Source organism: Stegodyphus dumicola, chromosome X2, assembly GCF_044657685.1.
Source record: "Stegodyphus dumicola isolate Sdum_Otavi_A_Nest chromosome X2, ASM4465768v1".
Lineage (NCBI taxonomy): Eukaryota > Metazoa > Arthropoda > Arachnida > Araneae > Eresidae > Stegodyphus > Stegodyphus dumicola.
This window is the reverse complement of record NC_140781.1, coordinates 145,356,286-145,375,119: the sequence shown is the minus strand read 5'-3', so window position 1 is coordinate 145,375,119 and position 18,834 is coordinate 145,356,286. Positions and strand designations below refer to the sequence as shown.

Here is an 18,834-nt window from a genome sequence, read left to right as displayed (position 1 = left end):
TTTTAATAATTAATTATTAATTATTTTACTAGCCATTTTATTTATTTACTTGATTTTGTTCTTCTTTCCTGACAGTCTTCCATAGGGCTCCGGCACTTCTAATTTTAGAAATTAAGCCCTGGCAGTTAATAAATTAACTTATTCATTACAATTATACATTCATATCATTCAAATTGAAGCGCTGCTGTATTATGTAAAGCAAATTAGTTTAGATTAATATTTTCTAATTTAAAGATCTATCAACTTTTTTTTTCGTTAGGTCTTTTTTTGTCGTGCCACAAAGGCGACAAAGTCATACAGTAAATATTATACGTTACTGCTTACATTTACATTACCAAGAGATTTCTTACTATTCAGGATTTGTAACGAGCATTTGCTCATTTGGCTGACTTATAATCAGACTAAGCCCAAGAAATTCCTCGTGCCAAGGAGCGCAAGATTATGCCTGTCATTGGCAAAAGTCTTGAGCACCTTACAGGTAACAGTACAGTTTAGCTCAGTTTCGCCCCCAATTTTGATGGAAAGCACCCCGAAAACACTACCCAAATGACCACGGACCCTAGGACTTAACGAGTCTCTCGGTGAAATTATCATGTTGGCACATGCCATCTAGTACCTATCCGTAGTTATAGCTAGCAGGCAGGATGACATTTTAACAGTTCTCGGGGGGATTGGTCCGAGGGTCTCCCACCCATCTTCCCCTACCAGCAACCTCTCGATAGGACATTCAGCTGGCCGCTTATTTAGAGTGCCTCCATGCCGCGCAGACACTATACATTTACAAACATCCACGCCTTCTCCGGGATTCAGCACGGCAAACAGAAACGCTAATCACTGTACCTGTTGGGCGGCTGAGGATTTGTAACGCTAGAATGTCTTTTCTGAGGTGTCTAACAATGGCCGAGTGGTTAAACTGGTAGTTCGATCCGATATCCAATCCTTGTAAGCTGCAAGGCTGTTCGAATAATGCGTACTTGCATCATCACCCTAACTATGTCTCTTAAAAAGAGAAGTTAGAAGAATAAGCGAAATATGAGTGACTCGGAGTGGGAAGCTTTTTTGGAAGACAAGCAAGATATTGATGGAATATATACGTATTGCTTAGTTTATTCCTATAAAATAATAAGGTTAAAGCAATTTTTGTGAAAATTTTTTTTATTATTTATTAAATAATTTTTAAATACCTCTCTACCACTATATCATTAATTAACACAATAACAATATCTATAATTAACACATTGGTACGAGAACTTTCGTATTTGGCAATACAAATTGAGTGCATAAATACGAGTATACTGGTAGTTCGTGTCCAGGGTCAGAATGCTACAATGAGTTATCTAGTAGTCGACAGCCAAGGTGTTCTAAATTACAAAATGTTATTTCTATTCATTTGAAAAAGAGAACTTTTCATTTAGCCGCGTTTCGCGGTTTGAGCGACTCTGCGTAACTTGCTTGCGTTTAAAAAGATTAATTACATTTCTGCAATCTTTATTTAGTGGTACCCAAGTAAGCTTTTCATGAATTTATCTTTTGACTTCCCTTATATTTGTTTTTAAGTATTTTCTATTAAGATTTACTTGATTTTTAAATTTTTAATATTTTTAATTCGTTGTTGATTTTACAGTATATAAACTAATCGATCTGAGAAAGAAAATTTACACTTGCATTCATTGCATTCATTCATATAAGCAGTATAAAATTAATTATTCAAAGGAAATTTCAACGAGTTAAATTTGATACATAAAAAATCAACCCCTCTTTTTATTTTATTAATTTTAAATGTATTCTGATAAGTTTCTACGTGTGCTAATAATTTTAAATCCACCCTTTTAATTTCTAGAAAAGAGGGAATATGCTTTTATGTTAATTAGGTGGAGCAGTAAATCTTTTTTAAACATTAGAAATATATTTTGTCATCTATATTATTAAAATGCTTGAAAAGGGGAAGTTTTTATCAATTTGTATTACAAATGGGAAAGTAAAGCGACAGAATCGCTCTGTTTGCAGTCTAGATAAACTTTCGCTTCAAGAAAAAGGAAAGGAAAGTAATTTTCTGTAACTCTTTGTCCTTTAGAAAGGGAAACTGCAAATGAAATCAAAACCAGTGATGAGGAAAATATTTTTATGCTTTAGGCATTGAATGAATGCGCCAACTTGCCAGGCAGAGCGCAAACCCTCCAAATGTAGCAACCCTGTCGCGGCGGAACGTGAAGCAACTGATCGGTGTGTACATGTCTGCTGCAACAGAGGCCCACATACGAACTGAGTGTTGGAGAGTGCACAACAATTTTTGTCGAAAGTCTTGAGAGTTTGCCGATATTTACTAAATGCTTCTCATCTGTTGAAATTTTATGATTGGATTCTAGACTACTGGCGCGTTTTATTCGATGGATTTTGGATAAAACTGTGATATCTTGTGGTGTAGAAAAATTTTGAGATCTTAAGGAAGAATTCTGGGTAAGTAACTTCTTGCTTGGGTGTCAATGACCTTAGTTTAAACTCGGATATGTAGCGTGTTTATAAATGAAAATCAAGGAATTTTTTTGCCCATTTTTGGATTTTAGCTTAAAAAATTAAGAAGATTTGTGAAATAATATAAATTTTTATTAATTTTCTCAAATTTTTTCGCGTGAAAATTATTTAAATCCACGCGCACACCCACTAATTTAATTTTTTAGTAGTAAAATTTTAAAAGAATGAATATATTTTTGTAGTAACCATGTTATGCGTAAGCTATGTGCGCAAAAAAATTCCTTACAGGTCTATGTAAACATTGCACTCACTAAATTTCGTGCAGTCATTTTATGTTATTTACACCTTGCGATTAGCTGTAGAATTAATCTGCAGCGAAAACTGCAGTATAAATATGTAGACAGCATTTACTATTTACCTGATCTCAGTAAAAAGCAGTCAGTTGATTATAAACGGAGTGCAATGAACTTTTCATAGATCGGAGTTCAGTCACATGGTTAACTAAAAGTATTCTTTTGGTGGCAACACATCGGATATGTCATCAGATAATAAATGTAGTGTAGTTAAGTGTGCATAATTTTAAGGCAATTAGCTCAGTAATTTTCATTTTGTCTGACAAAACTAAAGAACGTATGTTTAGTATAGCAAAAGGAGAGAGGGGTCATTGAACTTTTCACTTGCGCTTGTTAACTTCAATCTCTGTGAAGATGTGTATGTTCTTATTGCTGTACCGAAAACTGTAATATAAAAGTAGTTTCTAATTTCCATAGAAAATTAGCAGAATTTTTCTATATTTTGCAATTTATATTATGCATTAAATTTTTGAATGAAATTTTATAAAGTTAGCAGAAAAGTCAAAACTTTCTGATAAATTTGATAGTATAGTGCACTATGTATTCCTTATAATAATTTATTTCTGCTGTTATTTTTAGTCTGTGTGGTTATTATGATTAAAGTTTTGTCTGACTACTGAAAAGTGATGCACATTAATTATTTTTCGTAAGTTTACTCTTATCAAAGTCAATTGTGCCTGTGTATGTAAGGATTAGGATTTTAATTTTGTATTTGATGCATATTTGAAAATTAATCGTGTAAAATTTTCCAAAATCATTGTACGACTTTTAGAAAGCTGTCAACAAAGTAATTCATGTTTGAATAAAACTTTTTAACTTTGTAAAACAGCCAAACTGTGTTTTACGTTAACTACTCTGGTGTTTGCGGAACTAACCTCTCATTTTGCATGTTGAGAAAAGCATGTCACAAAATTTCGTGCAGATATTAGAAAATAATCCTGTATAACTCTTTCTTACCTGAAATAAACAAGTTGGATATAAATCTCATGCTAATTTAGTTTACTCTGACCTGCTAAAGGTCATTGCCTGAGCCTACGATTTGCCGAAAGGGGGCGTTGCGTTACTTAGACTTTGATAAGGAGTTGTCAACCAGCTTTTTCTTATATTTATTTATTTTTTAAGAATTAAGATATCCTTAGCGAAATGTAAATACGCAGCATTAAAAAAAAATTAACATGATAATGTAACTGATGGAAAGATTCTGAGCATTTCTGTGAGATATTTCCAGAGCTTTCGTCATCTCTTATTGCCGAGTTTTAAATATTTTGCATGTGTAACTTTTTTTACGGGAAGTTCCGGCAAACGGCTTTTCTGGATTTTATAAGATTCTATTTTAGAGTCTTCGTGTATTTTATTATTAAATACCAAACATATGACTACGGTTCCGTCTGAGTTGCGAAGTTCAGAAATAAAAATGACTAATAACATTAAAAATAGGAAAACAACCCGATATGAGGAAACATCGCGCTTTTTTTTTAACAGAGACAGAAGATAAGAAAGTACTTTTTCAAATACATTGCGAATTTTTTGCTTGCTAAATGAGTGCTATCAGCTTTGCTTCCAAAGTTTTTAAATTTCGACTCTTAGGTGATAAATGAAGTAAAAAGAAAAAAAAAAAAAAAATTGAAAAGGGGGAAAAATATTTTACGCTCACTTTTCTTCGCTTCTTACCCCAGTTGTACGTTTATTAGAAATCAGAATTGGCTTTGAAAAATTCGCACAGGAATTCTACATTTCGCTTTGGAAATAAAAATAGATATTTAATCAAGGCATCGAATTTAAATTGAAAAGATTGGATTTAGTTTCATATAGAGAGTAAAGAGATTTTTTGCGACGATGTTTCAACAGGATTTTCGGAATGAGATGAGTTGAGAAAACCTGAGACGAACTATTATGTATCGCACAAATCGCGAAGGCTGATCTTAATCAAGAGATGCGTTCCAGGAGAACTTTTCTAGGGAAAGCTGTTTCTCGTCTTTACTTTACACATGGAGGAAGACAAGCTTCCGTGCAGCTTTCGGGAATCGATCCCTAGTTATGTTTCATAAAAGGGTTAAATGCTTATCATTTAAGAGATGCTTGCCGTCTGGAATATTTTAATCCAAGGATGATGATGAACTGTGAAAGAAAATTAAAAAATTTAATTCAGGTATACACGAAATTGTAAACTAAATTCAAACGTCCATAACAAAATTAATGTTTAATTGCCATAATAAAATTAATAATTAATATCTAGACTTTGCTTGTGCTAAGAATGCTGTTTGATCCGAAGCAGCGGTTTGTTTGATTTTTATTAGGCTTTAAGGTACAAGTAAAACTTAGGGCAAAACTTTCGTTTTTAATTAAGCTTCTTGGTTGATGTACTAGAATTTCACCTGAAACTAGAGTGCCATCGCCAAGTAATTCAGCACTCTGTCAAAAGTTAGTGCACTGTCGTGTACTGTATTCGGCATTATAAATTTGATACTAGCAATATCGTAATGCCAGTAGTGATGATAAGAAAAGCATTTGATCGATCTGAATCCCTGCGAAAGGACTGGCTGCACGGCTGCTGCGTAGTTTCTCCCCGGCGTGTAACGTCAATACTAGCTAGTTTTTCTTGGAAAGTTCTCTACGAAAGCATTCCTCCTCTTAGGTAAATGCTCCACCAGTGGCCAAGCAGTGAAAGACTACTGAATGCTGGTAGTTCATCCTGGGTTTAAACCCGGGCCAGCAGTTTCTTTGTTTTTCCCATGTGTAACATAAAGATGTGCCAGTTTCCTTTAGAAGGCTGTCCATGAAAGGCTCCCTCCTCTTAGCTAATCTTCGAGCGCTTTGTTATATTGAAACAACCAACCCCTTAGACTGTCATCGTGTGCTTTATTCAGTAAAACAAGCAAACAAAAAGCATCTTAGTTTGCTGCATTCGGAATTTAAAAATGGTAAGTTCAGTATAAGACTACATACCACTTTTAAAATAAAATTGATGTATTATAAAAATATTAAAAACCGAAGATGGAGCATTCTCTTGAGTTTTCGTGGTTTGTTGTTTAAAACTATCTTCAATTTTTCCATCTAGGAAGTTTTGAGAAAATATTTATTCCTTGCTGCTGCTGCTTACTCTGCGGGATCGATTTTAATACGCAGCTGCATTGCTGCTTAATGCTAGTTATGTTTACGAGGTTTTCGCAAATAAATGCGTAACCCCTGGCGATCCCATTAGTTTATTGCTGGGATTTTTGCTTTCAGTATCCTTGCACTTTTTCCGTATCAAGTTTCGGCACCTGTCGATTGACGATCCCCACCCTACTCGACTCCCTTCACTTTCCGCGGCTACGCTCTTCCACGTGTGTGTGGGGGGGGGGATGTTCCTGCTATTTATTCAAGGTCAGAATGGGAAACGATTTAGCGGAGGGGAATGTTTTCTCTAGCTCTCGGTGCTCTTTCTTCCGCAATTAGCAAATTGAGCGTTGTAATTAATCGTAGTGTTTTCGTTTTAGAAATTAATTCGTTAAAGTAATGTAACAAAGATATAAATATTGGCTTCGAACTGTAACGAAGAGAACTATTTTTTATTTATTTATTTATTTTATTTTTAAATTTAAGGAAATAAATGCAAAATTCTTCGTTTTCTACAAAGTATGGCACGAAGCTTACAGAAATAATAAATAACTCAATATAGGAGATATAATACAACAATAATACATAATATCCAGCTCTCCGGAGAATAAGGAATATATATATATAATTTAAGAAAGGAGAACAAACAAAAAAGACCTTTGTGGTCAAGGATTTTTGCGCATTGAGCTGCAAATACAAATACTATTATAATAAGAATAATAAAATATGCTGTAAATAACAAAACTATGATAATATTAAAAGGATAATAGATGAAAATAATAAAAATACAACAATAATAATAAATTAATACGTTAAAATAATATTTATACAAAAGGAAATATATTAATACATAAATAATATGACACATAAAGAAATTTGTCTTTTGTTTAGCAAAGGGTAGTATTTTAATGCAAGAAAAGCAGTGTTGTTGTTTTAACATTTTGTTTTGCGTTTTTAAAGGACATTTTAAGTTTAATTTTCGCAAAGTTAATGAAGGTAATTTTTGTAGCCTAATACAGTTTCCTCATTCTCAGTTAAAATTAAGCATTTGTGTTTTTAAATAAAATTTTGGAAAAATTAATTAGTTTAAAAAATAAAATCTATCAGTTGAATATTTATGGATTTAGTTTGTGTATTTCATCCAATTTATAAATCCAACCTAAGCTTTACCCAAAAGGTACAGCACACGACGTACATGAAGCTTGTAAGATGTATTTTAATTTTATAACAGTTATTTTAATTTTGAAACCCTTTCCTTTTAATTCCTGTTTCCTACTTACAACTCCCTAACAGAATGAGTTTTGGGAAACACGGTTGAATGCAAATGAGTTACGAGTAGAATTTATTGGAAGTTTTAAAAAAAAAAAAAAAAACCACTTCGATAGAGAGGCTGTTACGCTCGGCCGTATTATACGTGCCTATTGATATTCCCCGGCTAGCTTAATTTAAGGGCCAACTACATTAGATACTTGTGTTTAGCTTCGGCTAAATCTAGTTTAATTACTCTTAGATTAATTTCTTATTCTGAGTTAAAGCTCGAGTAGAGGCTTCCCTGTAAGCCCGAGATTATTTCTTTCAGTGAATAAAAGGGTATTTTAACACTTCTCTAGTATATGTCTTAGTTGTCTGAACTCAGCGATAAGTCGCTACTTAGTTCATTAGGTTCCTCTCATCTTAACCTAGACAAAGTAACGAGGAGCATCACAAGCTTAACACATCAACATCAAGTTTTATGCGAATTAATGTAAATTTTATTTCGGTTTTGTTTAACTTTTCTTTGAAATCAAAGTATAAAAGAATCATTTAACACACATTAAATCTTAATATAAAGTTCCTGTAATAAGGATTATGGCAATGCATTTTTATCCACTGCAGAATCATTCTATGGTGTAGGTAGCAAAATTTAGAGGTGAGAACTGTACAACTGATTAATTATTTTAAATCGGAAATCTTTGTCGGGAGATGGGTTATTTTTGTTTATTTTCGTCTAATTATTAAGAATTATTAAATTTATAAATGAAATAAATTATTCACCTTAATTAAATAACATTTCATTTCATTTTAGAGGAAGATTAATGAAAAAGAAGGCAATCGAACAAAAAGGTTATTTATGTTATAAGCATATTTATAAATTTTAAAAATATTTATGGAGAACATTCAGATTAGTTGCAACGAATGATAGTTCCTAATAATGAAATCAAATTTTGTATTGTTATAACCAATAGTTAATCAATTTAAATAGTCACGTGTAAAAGAACGTCTACTTTTCAAAATGCATGTTATTTAAAATATATATGCGTTTATTAATATTCTACTCCTACACACACATAATTTTTTATAATATATTTTTTAATATATATATTTTTTATTTTCACGAATAATGTATAAAAATAAATAAATAAATAAAATACAGATTCATCTGAAGCTCCTGTACATGTTTCCAAAAGGGAGTAAAATTTATTGCATAAAAGTAAGAGTTTATTACTTTTTTATCCCCCCTCCACATATTCTGGTACGTTCTGAGGAACTACAATGATAATAACAGCAACAACAACGTACAAGTCCTTTTGATATATTTATGTCATTTTTAAGTTATTCTTAGCCGACAGAAAGATTTGTTACCGAGTTTCGTGTTGCGCAACCGAAGTAGTCCGCGGGGTTATTTATTTATTTTTTAATCCTACCCAAAGGCTTTAATCAGCCTGAAAGATTTTCCTGGATTTTCTTCTTTATTGTGGCAGCAGAAACAAACCCGAAGGGAAAAAGCAATTGCTAAACGCGAAGAAAGCAAGTGAATCCAAAGAGAGTGAACGCGCGAAAGTGAGGGAAGACTTAACCTGCTGGGGTGAACGCCCTGACGAACACCCTACAGCCGCGGGCTCTGTTTCCTCTTTCTGCAAGCACACTCACTCTCTTCACCTGCATAGCGAGAAGAGAGGCAATGAGCGAGCTATCAGCTTCCTCCACATTCACTCGCGATGAAATGGTTTTGCTTCCGAAGCGAACTGAAGAGGGGACGGATGAACACCTCCTGCTCTTAAACAATCTCTGAAATTTCGGAAAATTGCATCATCGTTATATATGTTGTTATTGTGTGCTATCTGATTTTTTTTTATCCTCTTCAAGATTACGTAATTAGAGTGACGACTTCTTTAGCAAGAAACACAGAGTTTCATATTTAGTTGCCTTTCTTTCTCCCCACTTTTTTTTTTTAAAACATTTTTGCTCTACCGAAATAAACATTTCTCGCGATACCACAAACAGTGAAATGATGTGAAAAGACCCAAAATCAACACATCAGGGTTATGTTGTTGTTACTTTATTTTATTTTTTATTTTTTAATATGCTGACAGAAATTATCAGTAACCTCAAATCATTTCCGGAAAAGAAAAAAAAAGGGGGGAAAGTGTTCTGCTGGAAGTGATGATACGCGTAATAAATCATTTTAGCAAAAGAATTTAACAGTACGGAATATAAAGCTGTTCAGTCTACTACTAGCTAGTTTTAGTTTTCACCATGTAACAGGAAAATAACTGATGCCCGAATGCCACAATGAAAATCCCAAGAAAACCTGTGACTTTCAATAGCTGACAAATGTGTATCGGAAATCATTTTTTTAATGCTTCGAAACGTGAGATTACGGTGAATAAAAATATATTTGTTTAATTATATGCTTACCAATAACTTCACCAGTCAATGTGGAGATTTCCGTTAAGAAAAACTGCTCCTCTTTGTGTAACTTTATATATGACATTGTATTTCGCAGCTAAAGACTCTTAATATGAATAACTTAATTTTCATTACTGGAACTAAACTTATAAAGTTTATTTTAAACGAAACGGAACGTTACTGGTTTTCCTGTAAATAAAAAAATTCCCTGACGCTTCTGTTTTGTTACTGGGCTTCAAACGTTTCATCTAAGCTTAGCGGCCTCTCACGAGTGGCCGAGCGGGTAAGACTGTCGAACACTGCTAGTTTGTCTCAGCTTCACATTTCGAAGAATGGGTCGGCTGCATGGCCGTTTCCGTGGTTTTTCCGATGCGTAACTTGAATACGAGCGAGTTCTCCTGGGAAAGTCCTCCACAAAGCCATCATTTTCGTTAAGCTTAATGTGCTTTGTCTAAATTTAGTTTAAAAAAAAAAAGCGTAAGTTGTTTTTGTTTTCTGTGAACTTTCTGTGAAAACATAGGTATTTTTATCTCCAACGTACACGCTAACTGTAGGGCATCGGGTAGCATCTAAACTGGGGGAGGATATCTAAACACTTTCATTAATGGAACGTTTTCATTAGTCGAATATTCATCAATGGAACCTTTCGCTGATGGAACATTTTCATTATCTAAGTATTCACCATTCCAAAATAAAAATTTCAGACTCATGAAAAGTATTACATTTCTCGAAAATGTAAATTATAATTTCGCATTTTTACTACGGAGAACCGTAACTTAAAACAACCGGCAATCCAAGATATGTAAAAGCAACCTGGTATCAATTACGAATTAATTACTCTCGGTATTTGCTGTTAAAATACAGCTTTTGAAATATAGGACTTTATAACTCATAAAATCCTTAACGAAAGAATGTTAACGTGAGTTAATGTGTTTTGTTTTTTTCTGTCTCAAATCAAAATTTAAACCGTAAAACTACCTCTTATATACCATAATTTCTTAAATAAAGCAATGTAGGAGCCTGCATTTCTACAAGATATTCTTGGCTAATGATACATAAAAAAAATAAAGGTTTCAAAAGGTATGACTTCTGTAGAGATAACATCCTAAACAATTTCTATAGCTCTGAATTCAAATCAAAATGCTCATGTGCCGTTTTACAGGTCAAGCCACTTAATGAACAGCTCTTAGGACTGTGATGTTGGAAAGCCGATGCACTACCTTTTTTCGGAAATGCTTACATTTGAAATAATGACATAACTGCCTTCTCCACGCCTACGTATTTACTTATTTTTCGGAAGCCAACGAAACGAAACGGAATTTAATTGAGTGTAGTGTCTAGGGTATACTTTGTAGAAAAGTTAAATCATAACGCTTGTATGCTTTTACAGTAAACGCGAAAGTTGCTTGAACTCCCCCATTTACCCTCCCATCCTGCATTTTACCTTGCTGTGTACCTGCCATCGTGGCTGAAGGTCACTGTCCTCTAGGGGCACGCATGTAAACAGACGTCAAAAATGAGGGGGAATTGGGGGTGCACGGGTCTTCTTCTGCACCTGTCTAGAGGGGCATCTCCCCAAGGTTTCACTTTTATTATGTACGATGGGGGTGTACTAGACGGGAGGGGGGATTGCGTAACAGGTGTTACGCCCTCGCGTTGAGTTTCGCTGGCAGAATTACTGAAGCTTTGGAATAACAACCTGTTGCAGTGATTGTGTAATGGGTTTCGGAGAGGAGATTTTTGATGAAGTGGGAAGAGGGAGGCTAGTAGGCTGCCCACTTTCACACTTTTTTTTTTTTTTTAACTAAAGATGGAATGAATCCTAAAATGTTCTCGAATCCTTTATTATAAGAAAGAGAAAAAATATTTTACTGAACGTTAAAAATTATTAATTAAAGCAAACTCTGAAAAGCTGCGTTTTGACAAAATAATAATAATAATAAATAAATTAACTGTTTTTAAAAGTACACCTGTGTGAACTAAGTAGATAGAAACGGCGTATGGTAAATGAAATGCTTAACAGAAACATGGGACTTTTCGGGATTTTCCCGTGTAACGTGTATGCGAGCCAGCTTCTTTTAAAACGTTCTCCACAAAGGCAATCCTTAGATAGATATCCCTAGTGTGCTTTGCAGCAATCAAATAATTCAGTCAACTCTTATAAATTGTTCAGTGGCTAATTACGTATTTATTATTTTATTTACCGCTAAGTTCACCATTGGCTGAAACGATACATTTTCGATTTTTTAATCAGTTATGGCAAAGCATGCGAGGACTTAGACCCTAAGGGGCAGGGATGATTTCGCAAAGTATTTTTTAAGGAAAACTGCTTCGTATTACTTGTGAGAAAAAAACACGAAAGCGTCTGTGCAACCAGTCCGTTCACTAGGACTGGAACCTGGACTACCAGTATCCCAGGATCTCATACACTCGATTACTGTTGGCTGCGCCAAACAGATAAAGATCTTATAGATGCGTTATTTGTTAGAAAAACAATTTATAAATCCTGGTTTCGAATTACGGTTTGTAGAAAAGTTGAAACTATAAAATTTTTTATTTAAGGAATTTGAATTTTTTCCCGATTGATAAATCGACGCTTTACATATTTTTATCCTTTGGATGAAAGTGCCATAAAACATAGAATTTTTGACAATTTTTTTAATGCACCGATTTTTTTTATTAAGAACTATTTGGCAGGAAAGAGATAATTTAAATTTTCATTGTAGAGAGAACAAATATATAAATTTTGTATACTTTTAGTAAAAGTTGTTATGTGACCAGAATTACCATAGTGTATAATAATAAAGCTTTTGAGAGAAAACCCTCAGGTGAACGGGCTGGGTGCATGGGTGTGTTCGTGGTTTTTCCCGTTAAGTGAATACGAGACAATTTCAATTAAAAAACTTCTTCTTGAAAGCATCCCTCGCCTTAGGCAGGTAGTTTTTACGTGCCTTAACCTAATCTAGATAATCAAATAAATCCAATCACGATGAGTCGTGTGAACTCTCTATATATTAATAAAAATTCAGAGTCCAGAAAAGTGCATATATAATTTATATACTAATGGATAATTTAGTATATTATCTCCTTTGATGGAGGTTAGAATTCTATTGAAATGAAGTAACTTATAAGCATATTTAAAAACACGAATCTCCAAAAATTTTTAAATGGAAACATTAAAAATGAATCAAGAATAAATTGAAAATGGAAACTTTTAAAGACGCATAGTTAAAAATTGAAAATTTAAGTTTCCATTTTCAGTTTATTCTTCATTCATTCATAATGTTTCCATTTAAAAAGTTTTTTAAATATGCTTTTAAGTTACTTTATTTCAATAGAATTCTAACTACCTTTATCAAATATGCTAAATTATCGATTAGTAAATATTTATTACTTTGCAGCTTTTGCGCAAGTAACGGGCAATTTATTACGATTAATTAAAATGTTTATATATATATACGTAATAATATATACGTAATATATATATACGTAATAATAATAATATTTAAAACATAATTCAAGTATCACTACTTTTTGCTAAACACTTTCCTAGTGGAAGAGGGAGGGAGCGTTAAAGTGGAGCTGAATCTGACGTCGACAATTCAGCTAGGTGCCAATGACTATTTCTTATTCCAGGAAGTTCTGAGCAACACGCGAACTCCATAAAATGGTTCTTATGCTCTTTTATGTCCTCGCTTTTCGATAATTTATTTCCTTAATGAAATTATCATTATGCGCTTTAAATTCAGAGCAAGTTTTACTTATGTTTAATTGAAATAAATTTCCTTATTTGTTTGTATTTAGGGTAATATTTTCTCCTTTAGTTAAAACTCTTTCCTGTTAAAACATTTTCATTAATTGTTGAACCTCTGCTCAGGCACATAGCCATTGCGGGCTTCGCTATAATCCAAATAACCAAAAAGATTCAGTCCAACATCTTAAGATGCCTAATTTTTTCTTTCTTTCTGTTCTCATCTAAAATTCTTAATAAATTCTGTCATATCTTCAGCCGCTCGCTCACTGGTAAAATCGGTGAACACTAATAGACTGATTTGTATTAAAATCCTGGGGAAACGATTGGCTACGTTTCCATAGTTTCTCATGTGTAAAATGAATGCGAACCAGTTTCGTTTAACACATTAAACAACATAGAATTTAATGTAAATTGGATGAAAAATAATTATATGTTTTCAGGCTTATTCTGTGAGGATATATTAACATAATTAGCATTATAATATGTTGATGCATTTTTACAGAGTTTAACGCATTTTTGATGTGCGGTCACTGGCACCCGTCACAGCACTAATGGGATAATTTTACTGTACATCCCGAACGATTCACCTTGCCAGCTATGCGTGTGGGATCTTGATATTTTCTATTTTCTTATCAATAAAATCACGTTTGTACCTAACAAGTTATTTTGTACACACATTATTCCACAAGTGAGCATATATTATGCTTCTTTCAAACAATATTCTCATGCCAAATCTCAGCAAATGCAGAAGGGCCACGTCGATCACTTTATATAGTGAAATACTCAAAGAGTGTGAGCGGCAGCCCTGAGCGACAGCTCGAAGATCAGTCTACTTTGCCGGTCACATATGACTCTCACGGCGCTATTGAAATAAGCAAATGTCTCTCCTGGTGACCCCATGGCGACCAATGTTTTAAAATATCCACTATGAAATGATCTCTACCCTTAGGCAGAAAACCCTCGTATACTTTGCCGTAACCCAAGTTACCCAAACTTACAAAATTTCCAAAATGTTTAGTGGGGCGGAAAGAATCCGTGTATAAATGAAATCGCTGAATTCAAATCTGCGTTTTTCAAGTGCCATGTGTATCCTGAATTAGCAATTGCTTAGGGAGAACTAATTAAAATTCGCATGTTATCGTAATGAAATTATCACGTAAAAATTCCAAGCATTTAAGTTCAAAAGTATATAATATTTAGGATTCGAGTTTATATAAAGCAACATCCATCTGTCTTCAGTGCTCATTATTTAGTTCCGATCTATACTGACTGTACTCTGTTACAAAGCATATAATCCTCAACTACTTTGCTTAACTTAACTAAGTCATTGTACGTCAAATATATGCAAGAATGCGATCCAGCAAGTCAAAAATCAAAAGCTTCGGACTTCGACTACATTTTCTTTTCTAATCTTTTTCCCACTGGAATGTTATGTTTCCAAGCTTAGTTGAAATTACTGCACTTAGCAGCAGTGACGTATAATAAATTTTGTTTCAATAACCACAGAAAAATTTCCACCAAGTCTTACTTTTATTTTTTTTATTTAATCTGTACCACGTTTTATTAAGAATTAAGGTTTTTAACCAAGCCTTTCTACTTTCATACGAAAGTTTTTTTCTCGATTTTTTTTCATTTGCTTCCCTTCCCTTAAAATGATCTGTACTATAACTAATTCGTAATCTTCTGTTATCTTCTATTTCTCGAAGTGTTATCTCCAGTCCCTCCAGTTCTGAATGTAAATCAGTCACAAGTAAAATAAGTAAACAAGTAAAAAATCTCTCTCCCCTCTCTTTTTTTCCCTCCCCTGGCAACGGAGATGGCTGGCCTCATTGAATTTTTCTCCATGTGTAACATAAAAATGAGCAAGTTTTCTTCAAAAAGTCTTTCATCAAGGTTTTGGTTTGGTTTATTTGATTATGGCAAAGCACTCGAGGGCTATCTGCCTGAGGGAAGGGATGTCTTCATGGAGGACTTTCTAAGCGAAACTGGCTCGTATCGTTACACATAGGGATAACCACGAAAACGCCCATGCAGCCAATCCGTTCTGCCTTCCACCAAGGTATACCATCTTTTAAGCAGACAGCCAGTTAATAATTTCCCATAATTAATCAACCAACCTCAGTGGATTTGCTAATGGCTGCCGTTTTCTGATAATAGTGGAAACATCTTCATTCTAGTTCAAGAGCCTTTGCATCATCATGTTTCCTCTAAAAATGACAGTGCATTATTATTCTTGATATTCGAAAGAATGTCCTGTGGAATGAGCTAGCGATCGAGTGCTCAAGACCACTGCACATTTGTATTTTCGTATAAAAAAAGCTTCTAGGCGATGGATCTGTCTGGTGCCGGGGGTTGCTTTATATGCTTTCCTTACGTATAAAATAAATCCAATCAGTAACTTCTCTGGAAAATTCTCATGAAATGCTCTCTTCTTAAAGCAACAGTCCTAGAACATTTTGTCATAATTAACAACCTACCATGGTCCATGCTTAAAGATACTGAATGGTCGTATTTAGTCTCACTTTTAATTCCGCGTATTAAAATGGACGCAGCACTTAAAATTTCTTTTCTCCGAGCGTAAGTAACATTAGATCTGCCCACGGCTATTCTAGTGGATAAAAACGCTGGATGCTGACAGTTCGGGTTGTTACATAAGTGTTTTTATAGTTTTCCCTGAGTGTAACATAAATACGAGCCAGTTTTCCTTAGGAAATCCTTCCAAAAATGTATAAAGTTAATGACTGTTAGGCGCACCCGCCCCGCTTTTATTACTCGTAATGTAAAACTGTAGATGAATTTTGTAAAGAAAATTATTTAACTTCTTTCATCTGTTAAGTTGTATGATTTTATTTCATTAATTAAAAAAATTGTGATTATGCCCTTCCTGTCTAAATATGAGGAGCTTCAAAATTTCAGATGATATAGGTTGACCACTTTATACATCCTCCTACACGAAGGCATTCTTCCGAGAGAATCATAAACCTCACGCATTATGCTATATTATCTAATTATGCGCTTTGCTGTACTATATATTTTTAATATCTGTACACCCGGGAATTTACATTACTCGCACAGACTTTATTGTCTTTAGATTAGGGAATGAACTGCCGCTGTACATCGAGAAATGATCGGATGATCTGAACGCAACGTGCTAATTATATCTCTGATCTCATTTTATAAATAAAATATTTTTTAACATCCAGAAGTTGAGTAACTAATATAGGAAATGTTTATATTTAAATTATGCTTATTACTAATCAGTGCTCAGCATCTCCTTTAAACAATTTCAGTTGTATTGTTTTATGTCTTAGTCAGTTAATTGTTTTTTATGTCCCAGGGAGAAAAATGAAAGGATGCTCAAACACAATCCTATCTGTAAATTTTATAACATTTATGTGTTTAATTTTGCTGTTGTGGATTTGGGTAGAGAGCGATGTTTTTTAGATCATAAAAAGTAAGCTGCATTCATTTTAATATGTACGAGTTTATTATTCAGGTTCACCTAAAATCTTAGTAAAATGCAGTTTCTATTATTTATGAAGCGATTATTTAAGGAACAGATGGGATAACACAGTTTTGATCCTTTTTCTCTTCAAGTAGCCTAAATTAAAGATAAATGGGACATACATATTTCTGATTTTAGAACATAAGAAAATATTAAATTTAAGTAATTTTATCGTTAACTTTTATAAAAGATAAATTAAAGTGTTTATTTGACCCGGAAATTAAAGAAGCGTGGATGAAAAGCTGGTGTATTTGTGACACTAACTATTGTCAAAGGAAGCGTGAGAACTGCAAATCTGTAGAAATATGGGGTCCCACCAGTGTCCAAGTGGTTAAGACCGCTGAATATTGGTAGTTTCTTCCTAGGTTCGAATTCAGTCGAACGGACTGGCTGCATGTTTTCGTTGTGCTGTATGTTGTTGATTGTTGCTGAATGATTTTTGTTGTAGGCTACATGGTTTCATTGTCCCCATGAGTAACATGAATAAGACCCAGTTTCCATCAGTCCTTACGAACGCATCTCTTCCCTTAGGCAGATCACCCGTATGAGCTTTGCAGTATTCCAGTAACCGTCGAGTTCAAGTTCGTGTCTATTTTATAATTTTAGCCTTAGAAATATAAGAATCGAGTACGCTTATCACAATTCGAAACACGTCTTTTTCAGGGTAGTGCCATCAAGAACTTTTGCTGCTTGCGAAATATATTTTATTTTATAAAATTCACCATAAGCCAAAGTAATAAAATAAACCCCTGCATCATTTTGTTCTATTATATCTGTGAAAAAAATATATTATTAATTTTATCTGTTTACCTGCCAATGGCTAAATATCTAAAGCCTGATAACTCTGATAATTCGCTCCGGTCCCACCCATCAAAGGAGTATGAGCTCAGGCTGTATGAGCTTTTCATAGCTGGGGAATGGTTGACTGCGTGTGAAAACAAACACATGTAGATAATGGCATAAGTACATTTTTTATTCATAAATTGTTACAATCTTTTGGCAGACAAATGATTGTTTAAGGATTTAACTAATTATTTTTAATATGGTGAATAATATTTGGAGTTTTTGTAATATGAGGATGATTGATATAGTTAATAATATACTGAAGATTTAAAAATTCATGTATTTATATTTTTCATACATTTTTCATCCAAAACATTAAACGTAGGTATTTTATACTACAAAAGTAAATTTTTGAAATTATGGATATAAAAATATCTGAAATGAAGATTTATGTGATTTTTTTTTTATATCTGCCACACCTTACACTAAAACAAATTAACCCCTGCTTGAAATTCAAATTTGCTCCGTGGCATAAATAAATATATATGACCGCCTGAGTGGATGTGCATTTCAAGTGCTTTTCAAACGGAATTATCTGCATGAATCTCCTTATAAATCCTTTGCGGTTTGAGAGGAGAATCTTGTAGGGAATTCCAAAGTCATTTGTCTCATTGAATTTTCGTTTCTGAAAGTTTGTAGCAGTAAACTGAGTGTTAGATATAAATAGATTTTTCTAGTTCAACCAGTCTAGGAGGAATAGTTTACCAGAGGTCAACTAATTTCATTGGCTTCTTTAATCGATAGGTAGAAACAAGTGATTTACTCGAAAGATGTCCTTCTTTGCATTCCAGGCAGCTCTGGAAAGGAATGAGCTTTAAACCTAAGCACATATTGTACTTTTTATCTGCCCCGTGAGAGCAGAGACGCATTTGGAGTCCTTAAAACACCTTCACTCTGCATTTGACCTCGAACCGACTGCATGTGACCCGACTCATTGCCGCTGCACTTGACCTGCACATCTCTCTTCGAAACTACCATTTAGTGCTTTAGTTCTTTCTCTTAATGCATAAGTTTATAAGAGTAAAGGCTCAAGTTGCTTGCTGTAAAATGTCCCCAAACTACAGATCTTTTTATATTCATATTAGCTTCACTATGATGCAGGAAAGTATTAAAGTACAAATTGATTTGACATACGTAAG

General features: G+C 33.7%; 1 protein-coding gene across 4 annotated transcripts in view; it reads left to right on the top strand.

Moving 5' to 3' along the window:
• The first annotated feature begins 2,244 nt into the window (after positions 1-2,244).
• Positions 2,245-18,834, top strand: part of Eip74EF (Ecdysone-induced protein E74) — a 560,026-nt gene continuing 543,436 nt past the window's right edge. For 3 of the 4 annotated variants that reach the window (XM_035350255.2, XM_085809753.1, XM_035350254.2), the window contains exon 1: positions 2,246-2,457. The gene's annotated coding sequence lies outside the window, so the exon portion shown is untranslated. Of the gene's footprint in view, positions 2,458-18,834 lie in introns of all 4 variants that reach the window. The other variant, XM_085809754.1, reaches the window with a different exon arrangement.